This window comes from Piliocolobus tephrosceles, chromosome 6 (assembly GCF_002776525.5).
Source record: "Piliocolobus tephrosceles isolate RC106 chromosome 6, ASM277652v3, whole genome shotgun sequence".
NCBI lineage: Eukaryota > Metazoa > Chordata > Mammalia > Primates > Cercopithecidae > Piliocolobus > Piliocolobus tephrosceles.
The window spans coordinates 129,622,331-129,644,185 of NC_045439.1; the positions used below are offsets into that span (position 1 = coordinate 129,622,331).

Below are 21,855 nucleotides of genomic sequence, written 5' to 3' on the forward strand. Positions count from 1 at the left end.
TTCCCATGATGTCTTACACCTCCTTTTTTTCAGTCTGGTGACTGTAGTGTGAGCCCACCTTGTCTGGGAAGAGAAGTAACCAAGTAGTGATGCACAGTTCATGCTGGCCTTGGAACAGCATGAAATAGGACTGTCCTTGCATTCTCACTTTGAAATGACACAAGAATCCACAAGAATACGGGGACTGTGTGAGCCCATGGCAAAGAGCCTGTGCCCTGGGCAGAAGGCTTGCTCTTATAGCCCCAGCCGCCTGCATAAGGGGCAGCACTCTCCAGGGAGCTCCTAAGGATCGAGGCGAGTGCAGATGGAACCCACACCTTGGTGGAGGAGACCCCACGGTCCACGTGCATGGACAGAGTCTGCTGTGGCTTCACAGTGCTCCCCACAAACACCATGCTCTTAGTAAACACTCAAGGAGACATATTTATTCTGCTTATTTGGAGAAAAGTTTGCTATTCACAGACAAGTGAGTCATATGTTTAGTTCTAGCTAAACCCCAAATCCATTCCCACATTGACAGGAAGACAAGCCAGAAAAACCAGACCAAGATGATAGATCTTTCAGAATGACCCCCACATTTTCCCCAGGTGTTACTGTGGGTCCCCCTACTTCCTGCATGGCCCCTCAGCAAGTCTAGAGTCCTCACCCTTTTCCAGGGTGCTAAACAGAGCAGCCTCTCCAGCTTGTTTCCTGTTTATTTTTTTAGAGAAATTTTTATTTAAAATTACATTTATATGTACAGAAAAGTTGTGAAGATAGCACAGAATACATATTCCTCAATTCTTCGCATTATTTACCTTGTACGTTAGTATGGTGTATTTGTCACAAGACAGAACCAGTATGAATATATTACCATTACATAAAGTCCATAGTTTATTCGAGTTCCCTCAGTTTCCCCTAATGCCTCTTTTCTGTCCCAGAATCTCACCCAGAACACCACTTTCATAAGTCCTCGAGTCTCCGTAGGCTTATCTTGGCTATGGCCATTTCTCAGACTTTCCTAGTTTTTGATGACCTTGATGGTTTTGAAGAATCTGGCCAGGAATTTATAGTTTGTTTCTCAACTGGGATTTTTCTGCTGCCTTTCTTATGATCAGACTGAGGTTAGCGGGAGGAAGACAGAGGTAAAGTGTCATTTTCATCCTGTCAGATCAAGGGCACACAGTATCAACACGACTTAGCACTGTCCATGATGACCTTGACCTTACTTGGTGGAGGGAGGGTTTGTTGAGCCTCTCTACCATACAGTTACTCTTTTTTTTTTTTTTTTTTTTTTCAGACAGAGTCTCTGTCGCCCAGGCTGGAGTGCAGTGGGGGTGATCTTGGCTCAGTGCAAACTCTGTCCCGCAGGTTCAAGTGATTTTCCTGTCTCAGCTTCCTGAACAGCTGGGACTATAGGCACATGCCACCATGCCTGGCTAATTTTTTTATTTTTAGTAGCAACGGGGTTTCACTCTGTTGGCCACGCTGGTCTCAAACTCCTGACCTCAGGTGATCCGCCCACCTCGGCCTCCCAAAGTGCTGGGATTACAGGTGTGAGCTACCATGCCTGGCCGCCATATAGTTACATACAGTTACTTTTTGTCCCCACTTCTATCCTGTACTCTTTGGAAGGAAGTAACTCTATGCAGCCCACACTTGAGTGGGGAGTTCCTCTCCGCTTCAGGGCGGAGGAGCTACATCAGTTATTGGGAGTGCATGTACATGAGAGAGCTGACTCCTCCTCCTGGACCCACTTACTTATTTGTTTACTTATTTATGTAGTCATTTCTTTAGATCAGGATGGACTCATGAATATTTATTTCTCATATTTTGGCCTATGGCTTGTTTGCTTTGGAAAGTCTATCTCCTCCTGAAACCTTTTCCTCCTCCCTCCTCCCTTTACTATCTTGGGACAATGCCTCCCTGATCATTCAGGTTTCTCTGCTCCAAGGGAAATGGCATGAGTCCATGCTTTGTTTTTACGGCTGTGTGTTTAGCTGTATTGAAAGTTAGACTAAGTTGGACACTTTTCATTTATTTATTTATTTATTCATTCTTTATTTGCATAAGTTTTTGGGGTGTGGGTGGTATTTGGTTACATGAGTAAGTTCTTTAGTGGTGATTTGTGAGATTTTGGTGCAGCATCACCCAAGTAGTATACACTGAACCCAATTTGTAGTCTTTTATCCCTCACCCGCTTCTCAACCTTTCTCCTCAAGTCCCCCATGTCCATTGTATCATTCTTATGCCTTTGCGTCCTCATAGCTTAGCTCCCACTTGTGAGTGGAGCCCACAAACACCACATACAGTGTTTGGTTTTCCATTCCTGAGTTACTTCACTTAGAATAATAGTCTCCGAGGCAGGCAGATCATAAGGTCAGGAGTTCGAGACCAGCCTGGCCAGTATGGTAAAACCCCATCTCTATTAAAAATACAAAAATTAGCTGGGTGTAGTGACGCTTGCCTATAGTCCCAGCTACTCGGGAGGCTGAGGCAGAAGAATCGCTTCAGCCTGGGAGGCAGAGGTTGCAGTGAGCCGAGATTGTACCACTGTACTCCAGCCTGGGCGACAGAGTGAGATTCTGTCTCAAAAAAAAAAAAAAGAAGAAGAAGAAGGAGAAGGAGAAGGAGAAGAAGAAAAGAAGAAGAAGAAGAAGAAAGAAGAGTTGCTGCAAATGCCATTAATACATTTCTTTTTACGGCTGAGTAGTATTTCATCCTATCTATATACCACAGTTTCTTTATCCACTCATTGATTGATGGAAATTTGGGCTGGTTCCATGCTTCTGCAATTGCTTATTGTTGGGCACTTATTAAATAACCACAGTACTTTTATATAGAAGTCTGTGTTGTGTTGCTATGTGTATGTCCTCCTGTTCTTGTTCTCATCGCCTGTCGTATTTTATTGATGCAAAGAGCCAGGTGTTTTTTGTTTTTTTTGTTTGTTTTAATTTTGGCATCCTGAAATCAGATGAATCTCATAGTCGACTGCATCTTACGCTTTGTCATAGTTGAGCATTACTTTTACTATCTTGCTGGTTCCTAAAATAATGCTTGGCGTTCCATCTCTGGGACTTAGATTTGATGAAATCCATCACGTCCTTCCTGGGTTATGCGCTGTATCAGCATGGGAAACATTCCAACCTGTTTATCTTGTTTCACAGAATCCAGACCAGAATCTTGAGGGCATTAAGGCTATATTTGTACTGCCGTATATGTAATAAAAAATATATCCTGCAGCCAGTCATGGTGGCTCACACCTGTAATCCCAGCAATTTGGGAGGCCAACGCGGGCAGTTCACGAGGTCAAGAGATTGAGACCATCCTGGCCAACATGGTAAAACCCCATCTCTACTAAAAATACAAAATTTAGCTGGGCGTGGTGGCACATGCCTATAGTCCCAGCTACTTGGGAGGCTGAGGCAGGAGAATCGCTTGAACCCAGGAGGTGGAGGTTGCAGTGAGCTGAGATCGTGCCACTGCACTCCAGCCTGGTGACAGAGCAAGACTCTGCCTCAAACAAAAACAAACAAACAACAACAACAACAAAAAATATATATGTGTATATATCCTGCAACACACACAGCCTAATGCCAGAGAAAAAGACACAAGTAAGTGGGGCCCTGGAAATCAGGCAGGTTACTTAGGACAGCAGAATGTCTAATTGGGACTGGGATTCAAAAGACAAATCTTAGTTCTTTTCCATTCTAAACAGTTTTTTGGGGAAGAAACATAAAAAAGGGAAGTCTACTGGGCAAACCTTTTCTCATCTCCATCCTCATATCCACTTCCGCTATGCAAATCTTGAAAAATGTCAGCACTACATTACAGATGCCAAACCTGGGATTCCAAAATCCACTAGGCCCGCCTGGGCCTGCAGGCTGTGAGCCAGTTTGAGATGCCATTAATCAGGTCCCTGGACTCTACACTGACATCTGTAATCACAGATGATTACTCCACACCCCAGACCAACCTTGGGAAGTTGTGCCTCTCAGGGGTGCCCTTGACTCTCCCAGTTTTGGGTTCCACTCTGGGCCCCAGTGCTCACACGCGACACCTTCTCTCTCAGCAGGGAAGCATGTGTGCTGCTGCGTTTCCTCTCTTGCAGGCATTTGCAAAACTGTCTAGACAGGGACTAATGAACGGAAAAGATCTCTGGAGGTGAAATTTCAGGCACTGGGTCCCGTAAAGATGGGGAAATGGTTGGGGAGGCACAAGATGCATTTTGGGCAGCAGCCCTCAGCCAGTAGCCTACTGGGCTCACCCTATTTTTTGCCCACTTTTAAGACGATTCCTGACCTTTACCTCCCTTGGTAGCTGTGTTCTAGAGCTCACAATGTGGAGTCAGAAAGTCATGTAGCAATTAGGTATTAAGCATTCAATGAACCTTGGTCAATAAATAAAGAAGACATAATAGATGTAAGCATTCATGCTCCTAATAACAGTGCTTCTAAAATACATGCAGCAAAAACTAATAGAACTGCAAGGAGACTAGATAAATTCCCAGTTAATAGTCAGTGATTTCAGTACCCCTCTCAATAATGGACAGAACACATAGACCAAAAAGGATACAGCAGACTTGAACAACACTACCAACCTACCAGACCTCATTGACATTTACAGAACACTCCACCCAACATGGAACACACTCTCATATGTGCATATGGAGCATTTGCCAAGACATACTACACCCTGGGCCATAAAACAAGTCTGAATAAATTCAAAAGGATTCAGGTCACATAAAGTATGTTCTCTGGCCACGATGGATTTTAATTAGAAATCAATAACAGAAAGACATCTGGAAATTTCCTAAATTTTGGAAACCAAACAAGATACTTCTAAATAAGCCAGGGATGAAAGGAGACATAAAAAGGAAATTAGAAAGCATTTTGAAATGAATGAAAATTATAACATATCAAATTTTGTGGCATGCTGCTAAAGCAGAACTTAGAGGGAAATTTATAGCACTAAAAATATTATAGAAGAAGAAAGTTCTCAAATCAGTGACTTTGATTTCTATCTTAAGAAACTAAAGAAAGAACAAATTAAACTCAAACTAAGCAGAAGAAAGGTAATAGTAAAGATGAAAGCAGAAATCAATGAAGTAGCAGGAAGATAATAATAGAAATCAAAGAAACCAAAACCCAAAAGTTAGTATTTTGAGAAAATTAATAAAATTGATAAACCTTCATTTAGACTGATCAAGAAAAAATAAATAAAAGGAGAGAAAGAGACCATTCCTATTAACTTTTAAATTGATTTACCATGGCCTGGCCTCCAGGCCTGGTTCCATACTCAAACTACTGTCATCAAAGTCACTACACACCTTTTTTTTTTTTTTTTGCCATTTTACTTGACCTCTCTGGGGTCCTAATAATCCTTCTGGTGGATACAGTATTGTTGTACCCATTATACAGGTGAGGAGCATGAGGCCCAAGTTGACTGGGACCTCCCTGTTTTTCCTCTTATTAACTTGAAAGGTTGCTGTGATAATTCAGTGAAATAAAATAATAATCTGTAAAAATTTATTATCTTTACTAAAATTTTCATATCTTTACTAATGTCTCTGAGATGCAGCAAGTGAATATAATGTACTCATGAGCTTCCCTTACCAAGACCATGCCCTCCTCCAACCAGCTTACTATGCTCAGGCCTCAGCCACCAGAAAATTCTGGAGTGGCCACTGCCCCTCCTTGCCTCTTCTGTTCCTAGGAAAACATCTATGTTTTGATTGTTCTGGGTTTGCAATACAGCATTTATATGGGAATATTGCCATCCATAATGACTTCTCTTCAAGACACCTCTAGTCCTGAGGCATTTTCAGCAAACCAGCGGCTTAAATACTGTTAGGCTTCAGATTTTATTGTGACGTGGAAAATGACTTTTAGATTGTGATTCCATAGAACTCTAGAAGGCTTTCAGATATGGAAAAGAGTACGCTTAGCTAAAATTATGACTTAGTTATTATCCCTGAGGGATGTTAGCCTAAGCTAAATGATTTACTATGAATTTAGTCTTCCTTCAGAGCAAACTTTTTAGTCAGGTTAAAAAATGTTGGTGGGGGAGGGTGATGGTGAAAGCCATAGTGTTCTTAAAATTGTGGTAAAATATATATAACATTTATGTATAACATTAAATTTACCATTTTAACCTTTTTAAGTGTACAAGTAAGTGGCATTAAGTACATTCACATTGTTGTACAACTATCATTACTATAGTGTCTAGAACTTTCCATTGTCCCACACTAACACTCTGTATTCATTAACAATAACCCTCCATGCCTTCCTTCCCCCAATGTCTGGTAATCACTATTACGTTCTTTCTCTAAGAATTTGACTATTCTAGATATTTCATATAAATGAAATCATACAACATTTGTCTTTTTTTTAATCTGGCTTATTTCACCATGCATCTTTTCTTTTCAATTTTTTCTTAATACATAATAATTGTACATATTGTCACCCAGGCTGGAGTGCAGTGGCATGATCTTGGTTTACTGCAACCTCCGCCTCCTGGGTTCAAGCGATTCTCCTGCCTCGGCCTCCCAAGTAGCTAGGATTACAGGCATGCACCACCACGCCTGGCTAATTTTTGTATTTTTAGTAGAGACGGAGTTTCACCATGCTGGCCAGGCTGGTCTCAAACTCCTGACATCAAGTAGTCCGCCCGTCTCGGCCTCCCAAAGTGCTATAATCACAGGTGTGAGCCATCATGCCCAGCCAATTATACATATTTATGGGGTACAAGTGATATTTTGACACATACATACAATATGTAATGATTAAATCAGAGTAATTAAGATATCCATCACCTTAAACACTTATTTCTTTGTGCTGAGGACATTCTAAATCTCTTCTAGCTATTTTGGGTGTACAATAAATAAATGTTAACTCTTGCCACCCTACTATGCTATTGAACACTGGAACTTATTCATTCTGTTTGACTGCATTTTTGTATCCAATAACCAACCTTTTTTCATACTTTCCTCCCCCTCATCCCTTCCCACCTTCTGGTAACCATCATTCTACTCTCTACCTCCATGAGATCAACTTTTTTAGCTTTCATGTATGAGTGAAAATGTGTAATATTTGTCTGTCTGTGCCCGGCTTAATTTCACTTAACACGATGACCTCCAGTTCCATCCATGTTGCTACAAATGACAAGATTCCATTCTTTTCATGGCTGAACGATATTCCATTGTGTATGTATACCATATTTTCTTTATCCATTCATTCATTCATGGGCACTTAGGTTGATTCCATATCCTGGCTATTATGAATAATGCTACAAAAGACATGGGAATGCAGATATCTTTTTGATATACTGATTTCCTTTATTTTGATATATACCCAGCAGTCAGATTTCTGGATAATATGGTCCATCTCTTTTTAGTTTTTTTTTTTTTTTTGAGACAGAGTTTCGTTCTTGTTGCCCAGGTTGGAGTGAAATGTGCGATCCTGGCTCACTGCAACCTCTACCTCCCATGTTTCAAGCAATTCTCCTGCCTCAGCCTCCCGAGTAGCTGGGACTACAGATGTGCACCACCACACCAGCTAATTTTTATATTTTTAGTAGACATGGGGTTTCACCATGTTGGCCAGGCTAGTCTTCAACTTTCAACTTTAGGTGATCCACCCCACTTGGCCTCCCAAACTGTTGGGATTACAGGCATAAGCCACCAAGCCCGGTCTGAATTTATCAATTCTAACAATTTTTTTTGGTGGAGTCTTTAGGTTTTTCTAAATATAGCACCATGTCATCTGTAGACAAGGATGCTATGATTTCTTCCTTTTCAATTTGCATGTCTTGTATTTCTTTCTATTGCCTAATTGCTCTGGCTAGGACTGCCAGTACTATGCTGAATAAAAGTGGTGAAAATGGCCATAACCTTGTCGTGTTCCAGATCCTACAGGCAAGAGTTTTACCTGCTTAGTATGATGCTAGCTGTGGATTTGGCATATATGGCCTGTATTGTTTTGAGGTGTGCTATTTCTTTTTTCTTTTCTCTTTTTTTTTTTTTTTTGAGACGGGATCTCATTCTGTTGCCCAGGCTGGAGCGCAGTGGCCGGATCTCAGCTCACTGCAAGCTCCGCCTCCCGGGTTTACGCCATTCTCCTGCCTCAGCCTCCCAAGTGGCTGGGACTACAGGTGCCCGCCACCTCGCCCGGCTAGTTTTTTCCCGGCTAGTTTTTTTTTTTTTTTTTTTTGTATTTTTTAGTACAGATGGGGTTTCACCATGTTAGCCAGGATGGTCTCGATCTCCTGACCTCGTGATCCACCCGTCTCGGCCTCCCAAAGTGCTGGGATTACAGGCTTGAGCCACCGTGCCCAGCCTGAGGTGTGCTATTTCTATACTCAGTTTGTTGAGAGTTTTTATTATGAAGTGATGTTGAATTTTATTGAATGCTTTTTTAGTATCTGTCAAAATGATCATCTGGTTTTTGTTCTTGATTCTGTTAATGTGATGTATCAGGTTTATTGATTTACATATGTCAAAGCATTCTTGCAGTCCCTCAGAAAAATCCCACTTGATCATGGTGAATAGTATTTTTTTTTGAGACGTAGTTTCACTCTTGTTGCCCAGGTTGGAGTGCAATGGCACAATCTTGGCTCACCAAAACCTCCACCTCCCGGGTTCAAGCGATTTTCCTGCCTCAGCCTCCCAAGTAGCTGGGATTATAGGCATGTGCCACCACGCCCGGCTAATTTTGTATTTTTAGTAGAGACGGCGTTTCTCCATGTCGGTCAGGCTGGTCTCGAACTCCTGACTTCATATGATCTGCCCGCCTCAGCCTGGCAAGGTGCTGGGATTACAGACGTGAACCACTGCACCCAGCCAGTGAATGATCTTTTTGATGTGCTGCTGAATTTATTTTGCTGGTAATTTGTTAAAGATTTTTGCAGGGACATTGGCCTGTAGTTTTCCTTTTTGCTGTGTCCTTGTCTGGTTTTGGTTTCAGGATAGTGCTAGTCTCATAGAATGAGTTTATAAATATTCCTTCCTCATTAATTATTATTATTACTATTATTTTGAGATGGTGTCTCGCACTGTTGCCCAGGCTGGAGTGCTGTGGCATGATCTCGTCTCACTGCAACCTCCGCCTCCCAGGTTCAAGCGATTCTTCTGCCTCAGCCTCCCAAGTAGCTGGGATTACAGGTGCTGGCCACCACACCCAGCTAATTTTTTTGTATTTTTAGTAGAGATGGAGTTTTGCTTTGTTGGCCAGGCTGCTCACAAATGCCTGACCTCATGATCCACCTGTCTCTGCCTCCCAAAGTGCTGGGATTACAGGCGTGAGCCACTGTGCCCGGCCTCTCATTAATTTTTTAGAATAGTTGAGTAGAATTGGTATCAGTTCATTCCGTGTTTGGTAGAGTTGAGCAGTGAGGCCATCAGGTTCTAGACTTTTCTTTGTTGGGAGACTTTTTATTACTGATTCAATCTGTTACTCATTATTGGTCTGTTTAGGTTTTTTATTTCTTCATGGTTCAATCTTGGTAGGTTGTATATGTCCAGAAACTTGTTTGTTTCCTTTTTCTTTTCTTCTCTTTTTTTGAGACAGGGTCTTGCTCTGTCACCCAGGCTGGAGTGCAGTGCCATGATCTTGGCTTACTGCAGTCTCAACCTTCTGGGCTCAAGCAATCCTCCTACCTCAGCCTCTTGAGTAGCTGGGATTATAGATGTGCACCAGCAAGCCTAGCTAATTTTTGTATTTTTTAGTACAAACGGGGTTGTGCCATGTTGTCCTGGTCTTGAACTCCTGGGTTCAAGTGATCTGCCCACCTTGGCCTACCAAAGTGGTGGTATTACAGCCATGAGGCACTATGCCCAGCCTATTTCTTCTGTATTTTCCAATTTGTTGGTTTACAGTTGTTCATTATATGTCTGATGATCCTTTGTATTTTTGGGGTATCAATTTTAATGTCTCCTTTTTCGTATCAAATTTTATGTATTTGGGTCTTCTCTCTTTTTTCTTAGTCTAGCTAAAGGCTTGTTGATTCTGTTTATCTGTTCTAAAAACCACCTATTCATATCAGCAATCTTTTGTGTTGCTTTTTTGTTTCAGTTTTTATTTATTTCTGCTCTGATCTTTATTATTCCTTCCCTTCTACTAATGTGTGGTTTGGTCTGTTAGTGCCAGTTCCTTTAGGTGCATCATAAGGCTGTTTATTTGAAGTCTTTCTATCTTTTTGATGAAAGCACTTATTGCTATAATCTTCCCTCTTAGAATCATTTTTGCTGTATCCCATAGGTTTTGATATATTATGTTTCCATTGCCATTTGTCTCAAGAAATTTTTAAATTTTCTTTTTAATTTCTTCATTGGCTCATTTATTGTCCAGGAGTATGCTGTTTAATTTCCATGAATTTGTGCAGTTTCCAACATTCCTTCTGTTACTGATTTCTAGTTTTAGTCCACTGTGGTCAGAAAAGATACTTGGTATAATTTTAATTTTTCAAAATTTGTTACTTGTTTTGTGACCTAACATACGGACTCTTCTGGAGAATGATCCATGTGCTGTTGAGAAAAACGTGTATTCTGCAGCTATTGGATGGAGTGTTCTGTAAACGTCTGTTCCTTCCATTTGGTCTAGAGTGCAGTTTAACTGAAATGTTTCTGTGTTGATTTTCTGTCTGGATGATTTGTCCATTGCTGAAAGTGGAGTATCAAAGTTTCCTGCCATTATTGGTTGCAGTTAATCTCTCCCTTTAGGTCTATTAATGTTTGTTTTATATATTCAGGTGCTCTGGTGTCAGGTACATATACATTTATAATAGCTATATCCTCTTGCTTTATTGATCCCTCTATCATTATATGATGTTCTTCTGTGTCCTTTTTTTCACTGTTCTTGACTTAAAGTCCATTTTATCTGATATAAGCATAGCTACTCCTGCTGTTTTTTGATTTCTGTTTGCATGGAATATCTTTTGTCATCCCTTCACTTTTAGTCTGTGCATATCTTTTTAAGTAAAGTAATCTCTTGTATACAACATATAGTTGGATCTTGTTTTATTTTTTTCAAAATCCATTCAGCTACACTGCACCTTTTAATTGGATAATTTAATCCATTACACTCAAGGTTATTATTGATAGGCAAATGTTTACTACTGCCATTTTGATACTTATTTTCTGGTTGCTTTGTAGAGCTCTTCTTCCTTTTTTCCTCTCTTACTATCTTTATTTGTGGTTAAGTGTTTTTCTCTAGTAGAATGTTTTTATTCCATGCTGTTTATTTATTTATTTATTTTTGAGACGGAGTTTTGCTCTTGTTGCCTAGGCTGGAGTGCAATGGTGTGTGGCACGATCTCAGTTCACTGCAACCTCCGCCTCCCAGGTTCAGATGGTTCTTAGCATCCCAAGTAGCTGGGATTACAGGCATTTGCCACCACATCCAGCTAATTTTTGTATTTGTATTTGTAATTTAGTAGAGATAGGGGTTCACCATGTTAGTCAGGCTGGTGTCGAACTCCTGACCTCTAGTGATCCACCTGCCTCGGCCTCCCAAAGTGCTGGGATTACAGGTGTGAACCACCATGGCTAGCCCATGCTATTTATTTTTAATGTATCTCTAATAGGTTTTTCTTTTGTGATTACCATGAGGCTTACAAAAAATTTGATAGTTATAAGTTATTTTTAAATGATAACGACTGAACATTGATTGCAAAGAAAAGTATCAAAAACAAACTCTACAATTTAACACCACCCTTCACCCACATTTTGACTTTTTAGTGTTTCAGTTTTATCTTTTTATGTTGCCTATCTCTTAACCAATTGTAGTAATTATTGTTTTTTATAGTTTTGTCATTTAGTCTCATACTTAAGACATACATGATTTACTTAACACAATTACAGTATTAGAGTATTCTGAATTTGTTTTCTTACTTGTGCCAGTGAGTTTAATACCTTCAGAAGTTTTCTTGTTACATGTTAGTGTCTGTTTCTTTCAAGTTGAAGAACTCTCTTTAGATTTGTAAGGCAGGTCTGGCATTGATTTCCTCAGCTTTTGTCTGGGAAAGTCTTTATTTCTCCTTCATGTTTGAAGGATAGCTTTGCTGGGTACAGTATTGTTGTTGGTGGGTTTTTTTTCCTTCACATTTTGGGGTTTTTTCTTTTCTTTTTCTTTTTTTTTTTTTTTCTGAAAGAGAGTCTAGCTCTGTCATCCAGGCTGGGGTGCGGTGGTGTTATTTCTGCTCACTGCAACCTCCACCTCCTAGGTTCAAGTGATTCTCCTGCCTCAGCCTCCCAAGTAGCTGGGTTTACAGGCATGTGGCACCATGCCTGGCTAATTTTTGTATTTTTAGTAGAAATAGGGTTTCACCATGTTGGCCAGGCTGGTCTCAAACTCCTGGCCTCAAGTGATCCACCTGCCTCAGCCTCCCAAAATGCTGGAATTACAAGCATGAGCCACCATGCCTGGCCCCTTCACACTTTGAATATAAAATACCACTCTCTTCTGAACTACAGAGTTTCTGCTGGGAAATCTTCTGAAAGTCATATTATGGCCCTATTTTTTTTTTTTTTTTTTTTTTTTTGAGACGGAGTCTTGCTCTGTCGCCCAGGCTGGAGTGCAGTCACACTATCTCAGCTTACTGCAAGCTCCGCCTCCCGGGTTAACGCCATTCTCCTGCCTCAGCCTCCTGAATAGCTGGGACTACAGGCGCCTGCCACCACCCCTGGCTAATTTTTTTTTTTTTTGTATTTTTAGTAGAAACGGGGTTTCACCGTGTTAGCCAGGATGGTCTCAATCTCCTGACTTCGTGATCCACTCGTCTCGGCCTCCCAAAGTGCTCACGATTACAGGCGTGAGCCACTGGCGCCCGGCCGATTATGGCCCTATTAAACATGATACCTTTCTTTTCTCTTGCTGCTTTGAGTATTCTTTCTTTGTTTTTTGTTTTTTGTTTTTTTTTTTTGCTAGTTGTATTATGATGTGCCTTGGGAAATTATTCTTTTAGTTGAATTTGATTGGTGATCACTGAGCTTCCTGGACCTGGATGCTGTTGTTTTTCTCCAGATTTGGGAAATTTTCAGCCATTATTTTTTTTAAGTATTCTTTCTAGGCCTTTTTTCTCTTGTCTCCTTCAGGAATTCCAATTATGCAGAGATTAGTTCTCTTGATGGTGTCTCATAATTCTCATTGGCCTTCTTTGCTCTTTTTTATTCCTGTTTTTTTTCTTTCTTTGCTGATTGGGTAACTTCATATGATCTGTTTTCAAGCACTCTAGTTCTTTTTTTCTGGTTGACCAAGTGTACTGTTGAAACTTTCTGATAAGTTTTTTAGTTCAGTTATTACATTATTTGTTTCTAGGATTAAAAATTTGTTCTATTTATTTGTCAAATTTCTCATTTTGTTCCTGGATTGTTTTCCAAATTTTATTTAGCTTTTTATTCATAGGTTTTTTGTGATTCCCTGAACTTCTTTAAGAGAATTACTCTGAACTCTCTGTCAGACACTTCACAAATACTCAATCTGGGGGAGGTCTACTGCTAGGGCTTTGTTGGTTTCTTTTGGTGGTGTCATATTTCCCTGAATTTTTACATTCCTTGTGTCTTTACATCAATATCTGTGAACTTGAAAAGACAGCCACTTCTTACATTTTTTCATGTGTTCTTTGATGTTAGATCTATTCTTGTTAATATCAGAACTTAAACACTGACCTGTTGTTTCTTCCCTTTCTAGGGAGGACTTATAGTGAGTAGCAGAACTAAAATACTGCAGTAGAACTTGTTGCTCTGTCATTGTTTCCTAGGCTGAGGAAGACATACAGTGAACACTGGAACTTAACCACTGCCCAGCCATTGTTCCCAGTCTGGGGAAGACAAGCAGGCACAGGAACTTCATTCCAGCCTTTAGGTTGTTTCAAGGTCAGGGGAAGCCTCCACATGAGCATCTGGGCTTTATGGAAAATCTAACTAAAGATTCAGACCTTCCCACCAATTATTGTCTTTGCGATGCTGTGGTACCAGCCAGGCTCTTAAATGTGATGTCCTTGATGATTTGAGTGCTGCGTAGCCACCAAGATTGACATGCCAATTTCTGTGATCAGTGCCCTACTCTTTGTTCCCAATGCACCCCAAGTGGTTCAGTCCTCCTGGCACTCCCAGTGGTTCCCATGGAATGGGACTGGAGTAGGCTTCTCATGAAGATTCCCAGACTGGTGGGAAGATTGAATGTTCACCTCCAATTCCCTCCTCTCCCCTCAGCAACCATAGGTCTAGGCAAATGCTCTGTGAGTGATACTATGCTGGCTTAGGGGAGGGATACCACAGTCTGAAATGACCAGTTCTCTTACTGGTTGCAGCTTCTCTTGACTCTGTGGGACCAGAGGGTTTCTCTGTTTCTCCTTTTTGTTCAGGTTTATTTAGGTGGCATTCTTGTCTTTAAATAGTTTCTAATGGTATTTTTGTGGAAGGAGTGGTGCCGGCGGATCTTCTCTTCTGTCATCTTGTTGATGTTGCTCTCCATAAATCTTTATTTTTTCCCACGTTTGCCACTGAACTTGGGCACCTTCCCCATCCCATGGCAATGTTCTTTGTATCTGCCCCTTCCTCCCTCTCCTCTGTCCTAGTCATCACTTTGTCTTTAGCATCTAGCATGGGCCTAGCACATGGTAGAGGCAAAATTAATATCTGTTGAAGGAATATCATTGTTTTAAAAAGTTTATATTTCTGAGGAAGCAAAAACATGCGTCTTACTTTTAACAACATGTGTTGCTCTTTTTTCCAATTACAAAAACCTCTAAACACCAAAAAGAAACATTTTAAAAATCAAATTGTAATTCACCATCTAAAAATAACTCTGAGTATAGTGCATTTCCTCACAATATTTATTATAATGCTCTGTGTCAGCTGTCGATGGCTGCAAATTAAGCCAATCTGAAACTTAGCAGTATCAAAAAAATCCCACCATTCTCTCTCCTGGCTCTGTAGGTCCACGGGGCTCAGCAGAAAAGTTCTTCTGCTTATCTTTCTTGGGGCTTTCATGTGGTTGCAGTGAGATGGAGGCAGAAGGTGGAGTCATGGGGGCTTGACTCAGGTGTGAGGACAGCAGGGCCTGTGCCTTGCCCTGTGATCTCTCCTTGAGTTCTCCACAGCTGGGTAGCGAAATGCAGAAGCTGCCAGGACTTCTTACACTTAGGCCCCAAGCTGGCTGAATTCTGAGTCATAGGCCAACCCTTTCTTGCACAGCCTTTTCCTGCAGATCCTTCTACCCTTCATCCTTCAGGCCTTTTACAACACTTCCTACATCATCACCTCTTTGAGGATCCTCAGTCATTTCCAAAGTGGGGTTTTCAAGGTGATCCATTGGGGTATAGGAAAAAATACAGTATTAGGATTTCCATTTCTATGTTTTTTAAATTGTGATTTAAAAACGCACAACATAAAATTTATGATCTGACCACTTTAAAGTATATAGTTCAGTAGAGTTAAGTATATTCAGATTGTTACGCAACAGATCTCCAGAACTTTTTATCTTGCAAAATAAAAACTGTACCCATTGAATAATGCCTCCCCATTTCCTCCTCTTTGCAGTCTGTGGTAACTACTATTCTGTTTCTATGAATTTGACTATTTTAGGTACCTTATGTAAGTGGAACCATACAGTATTTCTATTTTTGTGATTGGCTTATTCCATTTAGCATAATATCCTCAAAGTTCATCCACATTGTAGCACGTGACAGGATTTCCTTCTTTTTTATTATTGATTTTTTTTTTTTGAGATGGAGTCTCACACTGTTGCCCAGGCTGGAGTGCAGTGGCACAATCTTGGCTCACTGCAACCTCTGCTTCCTGGGTTCAAGCGATTCTCCTCCCTCAGCCTCCCAAATAGCTGGGATTACAGGCACGTGCCACTATGCCCAGCTAATTTTTGTATTTTTAGTAGAGATGGGGTTTCGCCATGTTGGCCAGGCTGGTCTCGAACTCCTGATCTCAAGTGATCCACCTGCCTTGGCTTCCCAAAGCGCTGGGATTACAGGTGAGAGCCACCGCGCCCTGCCGGTTTCTTCTTTTTTAAAACTGAATAATGTTTCATTGCATGTATTTACCACATTTTATCAATTTATCTGTTGATAGACACTTGGATTGTTTCCACCTCCTGGCTATTGTGAATAATGCTGAAGTGAACATGGTATGCAAATATCTCTTTGAGATCCTGATTTCAATTCTTTTGGGCATATACCCAGAAGTGGAATTGCTGGATCATAACGTGGTTCTGGGTTTAATTTTTTGAGGAATCACCATATTGTTTTCCACATGGCGGCACCGTTTTACATTTCTACCAACAGTGCACAAGGCCTCCGATTTCTCCACAGCCTCACCAACAGTTGTTCTTTTCTGGTTTTTGATAGTGGGCATCCTAATGGTGTGAATTTCTATAGTTTTAGTCTATAAAACATAAGAAATTAACGTTCGTCAGTATGTCATAGCTGGACTGACATTGACACTATGCCTTGCCTTGTGTGTCCTTACCTCCCCAGACAGCATGGCATCCTGGGAGGAGGGTCCTTGCACTGGTGGGGAAAGGGATGCTGTGGTGATAGAGAGGTCCTCCCTCTTTGATTCACTTCTAATTTATTACAAAGTGTTTCAGCCCAGTTAATGGGTTTCAGGGTTATATTATCCTGTTTTAATTAAACTAATCCTCAAATGATGAGCAAGGAATCCTCACAAAAATGACCTAAAAAAAAAAAAAAAAAAGAAGAAGAAGAAGAAGACCATAATAGAAATCTGGGCAAACCATGAGGAAACAGCTGAGTGGCACTTCTCCTACCACTCACAGGAGCTCTTTGTCAGCCCATTTCAATAGAAAAACAATGACAAGCTGAGAAGTTGGCCAAAAAGGAAGGAACTAAGAAAGCCACTTAAAATATAGATTTACATCCACTTATTAACCAGTGGCTCACTTGAAGTGTGTATTGTGCCTTGAGACATCAAGACATGAGCTAATGGCAATGTGCGTGCACGCACGCACGCTTATGCACACTAGAATGTTTTTATTAACAGGGACAAGTGATCAAAAATATTTGGAAACAACCACTCCAGATAGAGGATTGGGAATTATGGCATTGCTGTTTTTCCTTCCTGGATTTTTCAGGGAAGACCAACCCAGCAGTTTGGAAGAACGACCTAAAGGATACTGGGAGTGGGTTAGGATAAGCGTCACATCTGGAAGATGGAACTTGGCATCGTGAAGGAAGAGAGTGATCTTTAACTGGCATTCCAGGATTTCCGCACTTGTGAGGGCTGTGATCAGGCCTAAATGGTGGACCCCCACTGTTGTGGTAGCATCTCCTGTGTGGCTGCTTCCTGGAACTCCTCTGTTCTTTTATATGTACCCTCAGCCAGGTGTGGTGGCTCATGCCCGTAATTCCAGCACTTTGGAAAGCCAAGGCAGGAGGATTGCTTGAAGCCAGTAGTTCGAGACCAGCCTGGGCAACAAAGTGAGACCCCCCCATCACTAAAAAAAAAAAAAAAAAAAAATTAGCTGGGCATGGTGATGCACAGAGGCTGAGCTGGGAGGATCACCTGAGCCCAGGAATTTGAGGTTGCAGTGAGCTATGATCACGCTGTTGCACTGCAGCCCAGGCAACAGAGCCAGACCTTGTCTCCAAAATCAATAATGAATAAATAAATGTACCCTCCCTAGACCTCAGTCTCCTCCTCTGTAGAATGGGGACATCATCAGTGCCTCATCAAGAGGGTCGTGGCAAGGTGCTTGGCATGGTGCCTGCACACAGTAAGGGTCCTCCAGAGACAGCTAGTAGGATTACTGGAGTATTTTGAAACCCTTCTTTTTAAAACCAGAGATATGGTACATATACAGGTACATAAAAATCTTATGATTTTTATAATGTATATTATATACATTATATATAAATGTATATTCATTATAAAATATGAATTATAAAAATCTTATAAAGAGTATAGAAAGATAGGAATCAGCCCCAGTTCTTCCCTCAAGGGATGATCATTTCAGTCTTGCTCCATTTCCGTCCATGGCTGCAGGCAACAGTCTGAGACCCTGATTTTTAAACTTTTTCCTTCTCCAGGGCTTTCCCATGTCAATCAATGCTTTATACGTCGTTTTTAATGGCTGCCTGCTGCTTCCTCGATGGCTGTCCTGCACCTTCTCCCCTCCCTGCTCTGCCTGGCCTCCTCTCATCTCTTGTGCTCCTCTTCCTGTGCCTGTCAAGCCTCTGGCTCTGGCAGTAGCTTCTGTCTTCACATGGAGCTTCCAGCCTGGATGGTGTTGGAGGCCAGGCCTGGGTCTCAGCTACACGGGATGGCTCCCAAATCCCAGGTCCCTTCCAACCCATCAGGTGAAGAGGAACACATCTCTCCCTCTTCCATTGTCACCCTGACCTCCCGTCCACAACACATACCCCAAAACCCTCAGCCAGAGCTTAGCACAGAGACTGCAAGCAGTAGGTGCCTCATCCATGCCCCATGACTGATGGGTAGAATATAACATGAAAAGAAAGAAGGAAGCAAAGAAGAAAAGGTGGGCCGGGCGCAGTGGCTCAAGTCTGTAGTCCCAGCACTTTGGGAGGCCGAGACGGGCGGATCACGAGGTCAGGAGATCGAGACCATCCTGGCTAACACGGTGAAACCCCGTCTCTACTAAAAAAATACAAAAAACTAGCCGGGCGGGGTAGCGGGCGCCTGTAGTCCCAGCTACTCAGGAGGCTGAGGCAGGAGAATGGCGTGAACCCGGGAGGCGGAGCTTGCAGTGAGCTGAGGTCTGGCCACTGCACTCCAGCATGGGCGACAGAGCGAGACTCCATCTCAAAAAAAAAAAAAAAAGAAGAAAAGGTGGAAGGGCAGAGAAAGAAAGGGGAAGAAAGGATGAAAAGAAGGAAAAAAAGGAAGGAAGGTCTTCGCACATACTTTCAAGCCTCACTGTTCTTGCTCTGTGGATAGTTATTTTGCTGGGGCCAGGCACGGTGGCTCACGCCTATAATCCCAGCACTTTGGGAGGCCAAGGCTGGAGGATCATTTGAGGTCAAGAGTTCGAGACCAGCCTAGCCAACATGGTGAAACCCCATCTCTACTAAAAATACAAAAATTAGCTGGGTGTGGTGGTGGGCACCTGTAATCCCAGCTACTCAGGAGGCTGAGGCATGAGAATCACTTGAACCCGGGAGGCAGAGGCTGCAGTGAGCCGAGATGGTGCCACTATACTTCAGCCTGGGTGATAGGGCAAGACTTTATCTCAACAACAACAACAAAAAAAGTTATTTTGCTGGAAGACTTCTACTGATCCTCCAAGCCCTGGTCACAGAGCCTTCCCTTCATGCAGCCCTTCACCTGCATGGCCTCGCTTACCTTTGTCATAGTCCTGTTATTACTGTGATGCACAGATAGGGAAACTGAGGCTCAGAAAATTACAATGAGTTGCCCAAACTCCCACAGCAGTGAGGAGAAGCAGGGGGGCTTGGTCTCCTTCTCTCTAACCCTGAGTCCTCACCCTCAGCTTCTGCAGCCCAGCCCTGCCCGCCTCTAGTTCACACGTCACCAAGATCATGAGCCTCCATCATGTATCCATGAGCTGAGGTTGCATTTCAGGCTCTCAGGGAGTTTTCTGGAACAATTCAATAAATGAATGCATTCATGCATTCTGGTGCTAGCCCCGAACTCATATTTGATAAGAGAAGACTCATATCTTGGAAAAACAGCAACTGTTTTTCAACACCAGCTGGTGCCACAGCCTCAATGGATTTGAACAAATTCAGAGAGCAACTGGTGTCTTATTCCTTCCTTCAGTTCCCTTTGTTAAACTGCCATGTGTTCCTGGCAACTGGATTTTGGGAGACGTGGAATTCAGAAGAAGTGAGAGAAAGAGGCCAAAGGCAGGGCTCTCTGCTTCCTCGGGACCTTTGTACGTGGGGAGGTTCACGCCTTTTCGAGGGACTGTGGGCTGGGCACACAGCACCCTGCTGAGCCGGCTCATTCCTGCAGCTTCAGCAATGCCCTGGATTTCACTCTGCGGACAGTGGTTACACCAGCTCTGTCCTCCCTGCGTTAGCACAAAACACTCTGAAATTCTAGCCGAGAAAGTGTGCCAGTTCAGAAAACATAAACCCTTGGCTCTCCTAGGTCTGCATGGAACCGACATGCCCTTTGCTAAAACAACCAGCCCTTCTTGGCAGAAAGGGTGGCTGCAGCCAGCAGCCTGCAGTCTGCTTGTGCAGTGTTCTCTCTACTTCCGACCGGCCCCAGGCTCATCAGATTCTAATAAATATCACTTTCTTTTCTTTCTTGTTTTTTCTTTTTTCTTTTTCTTTTTTGTTTTTGTTTTATTTTTTGAGATGGAGCCTCGCCCTGTCGCCCAGGCTGGAGGGCAACAGCGGGATCTTGGCTCACTGCAACTTCTGCCTCTTGGGTTCAAGCGATCCTCTGGCAGAGCTGAAGGGGACCCCAGCATGATGGCTTCCTGTCCCCACTCCTTGAACTGTGCCCCCTCCATGCCCAGCCTCACAGGTACTCTCAGGACAGGAGGCCGAAGATGGATGGCGGCACAAGACCTAGAATGCAGGGTTGCCTGGAGCCCCTTTGGTCTGTCTGGGCCTGGGGAGGTCCACTTGGAATTGCAGCCCCTTCCTCCGGGGCCCCACAGCCCACCGCCCTGTGCTTACCTGGCCCTCCTTCTTGCCTCCCACCATCACAGTCAGGCCAGTGATCTCCCACTCAGGGCCCCAGTGGGGATGCTGGTCTTGGCATTGATTTTTGGAAGAGAACAAAGCTTGAGCTGGGGAGGAAACTGAGCAGGTGTCTGGAGGGTGGAGCAGAGCCCCGCAGGGAGGCTGAGCTGATCAAGGACAGACCCGAGATGCCAGAAATTGGCCACCCCACTCCTGGATGAGGCAGCCCAGGGAGAGCCTCATCTGGGCATGTCATCCCCACCTGCCTCTGCAGCATCTGGGTAGACCTGACTCCTCTGAGGCCTAGGCAGGGGCCTGGAACCTCCTATCTGGGATCTTGGGACAGGCCAGACAGCCTGGCTTGGCCATTATCTGTCCGAGAGAGCATTCTCCCGAGTGCCCTGAAATGCCAGGAAAGTAGTCAGGAAAAACAGAGGCGTAAATTGAAAACCATCTTGATGATAAGCATAGCTCCTGGTGCTGGGAAAGGGCTGGGCCTTTTGGAGATGGTGTTATGTTCCTGATGTGACTTTTACCAAGAGTGAAACGCACAGCTCTAAGCTCTTGCGCTGCTTTTTTTCTTCCTTGCAAACTGCTGGCTGTTTGGGCAGGAGGGTGCTGCCTGACTCTGGGGCTCCACAGCCCTTCACCTCCTCCCCATTCCATCTCTCTCTGAATCTCTCTCTCTCTGTCTCTGTCTCTCTCTCTGTGTCTCACCTAAACCTATAGGTTTTGCTGCCCAGACATGGCAGTGTCCTCCCAGAAGCCTGTCTGTGAGCTCTAGACGCACAACAGCCAAGAGGCCAGCCTCCTGGGGCACTTCAAACTCGGCAGGACCCCAATCACCGGCATGATATCCCCAGCCCAGCTCTGCCTCCTCCTCTTTCCCCTTAGGAAGCAGCTCTGGCTCATTAGCTCCTCGAGTACAACCTTTCCATGGCTCCCAATTGCCCTAAGAATAAAGTTCACGCTGAGCTAAGCTCTCAGTCTGGCTTCCACAGACTGCCCCAGTGTCTGTTCCCAGCCTTCCCTGGTGTGCAATACTCCCCAGCACTGGAGGTGGCTGGAGGTGGTGGGTTCCTTGTCAAAATATCTGGGGATGCTGTTAAGAGTCCAGGGGTGCAAAATGTCCTGTCCTGAGGCATGCAAGACACATGGAAGAAGCCTTCAGCCTTGCCAGGAACACCAGGTCACGCCAAGTTCCCCAAAGGCCTCAGGTTCTTTTTT

The 21,855-nt window shown here is 43.1% G+C and overlaps 1 protein-coding gene across 1 annotated transcript in view; it reads left to right on the forward strand.

Moving 5' to 3' along the window:
• PGPEP1L (pyroglutamyl-peptidase I like) overlaps positions 1 to 21,855 on the forward strand; it is a 65,869-nt gene that overhangs the window by 40,013 nt on the left and 4,001 nt on the right.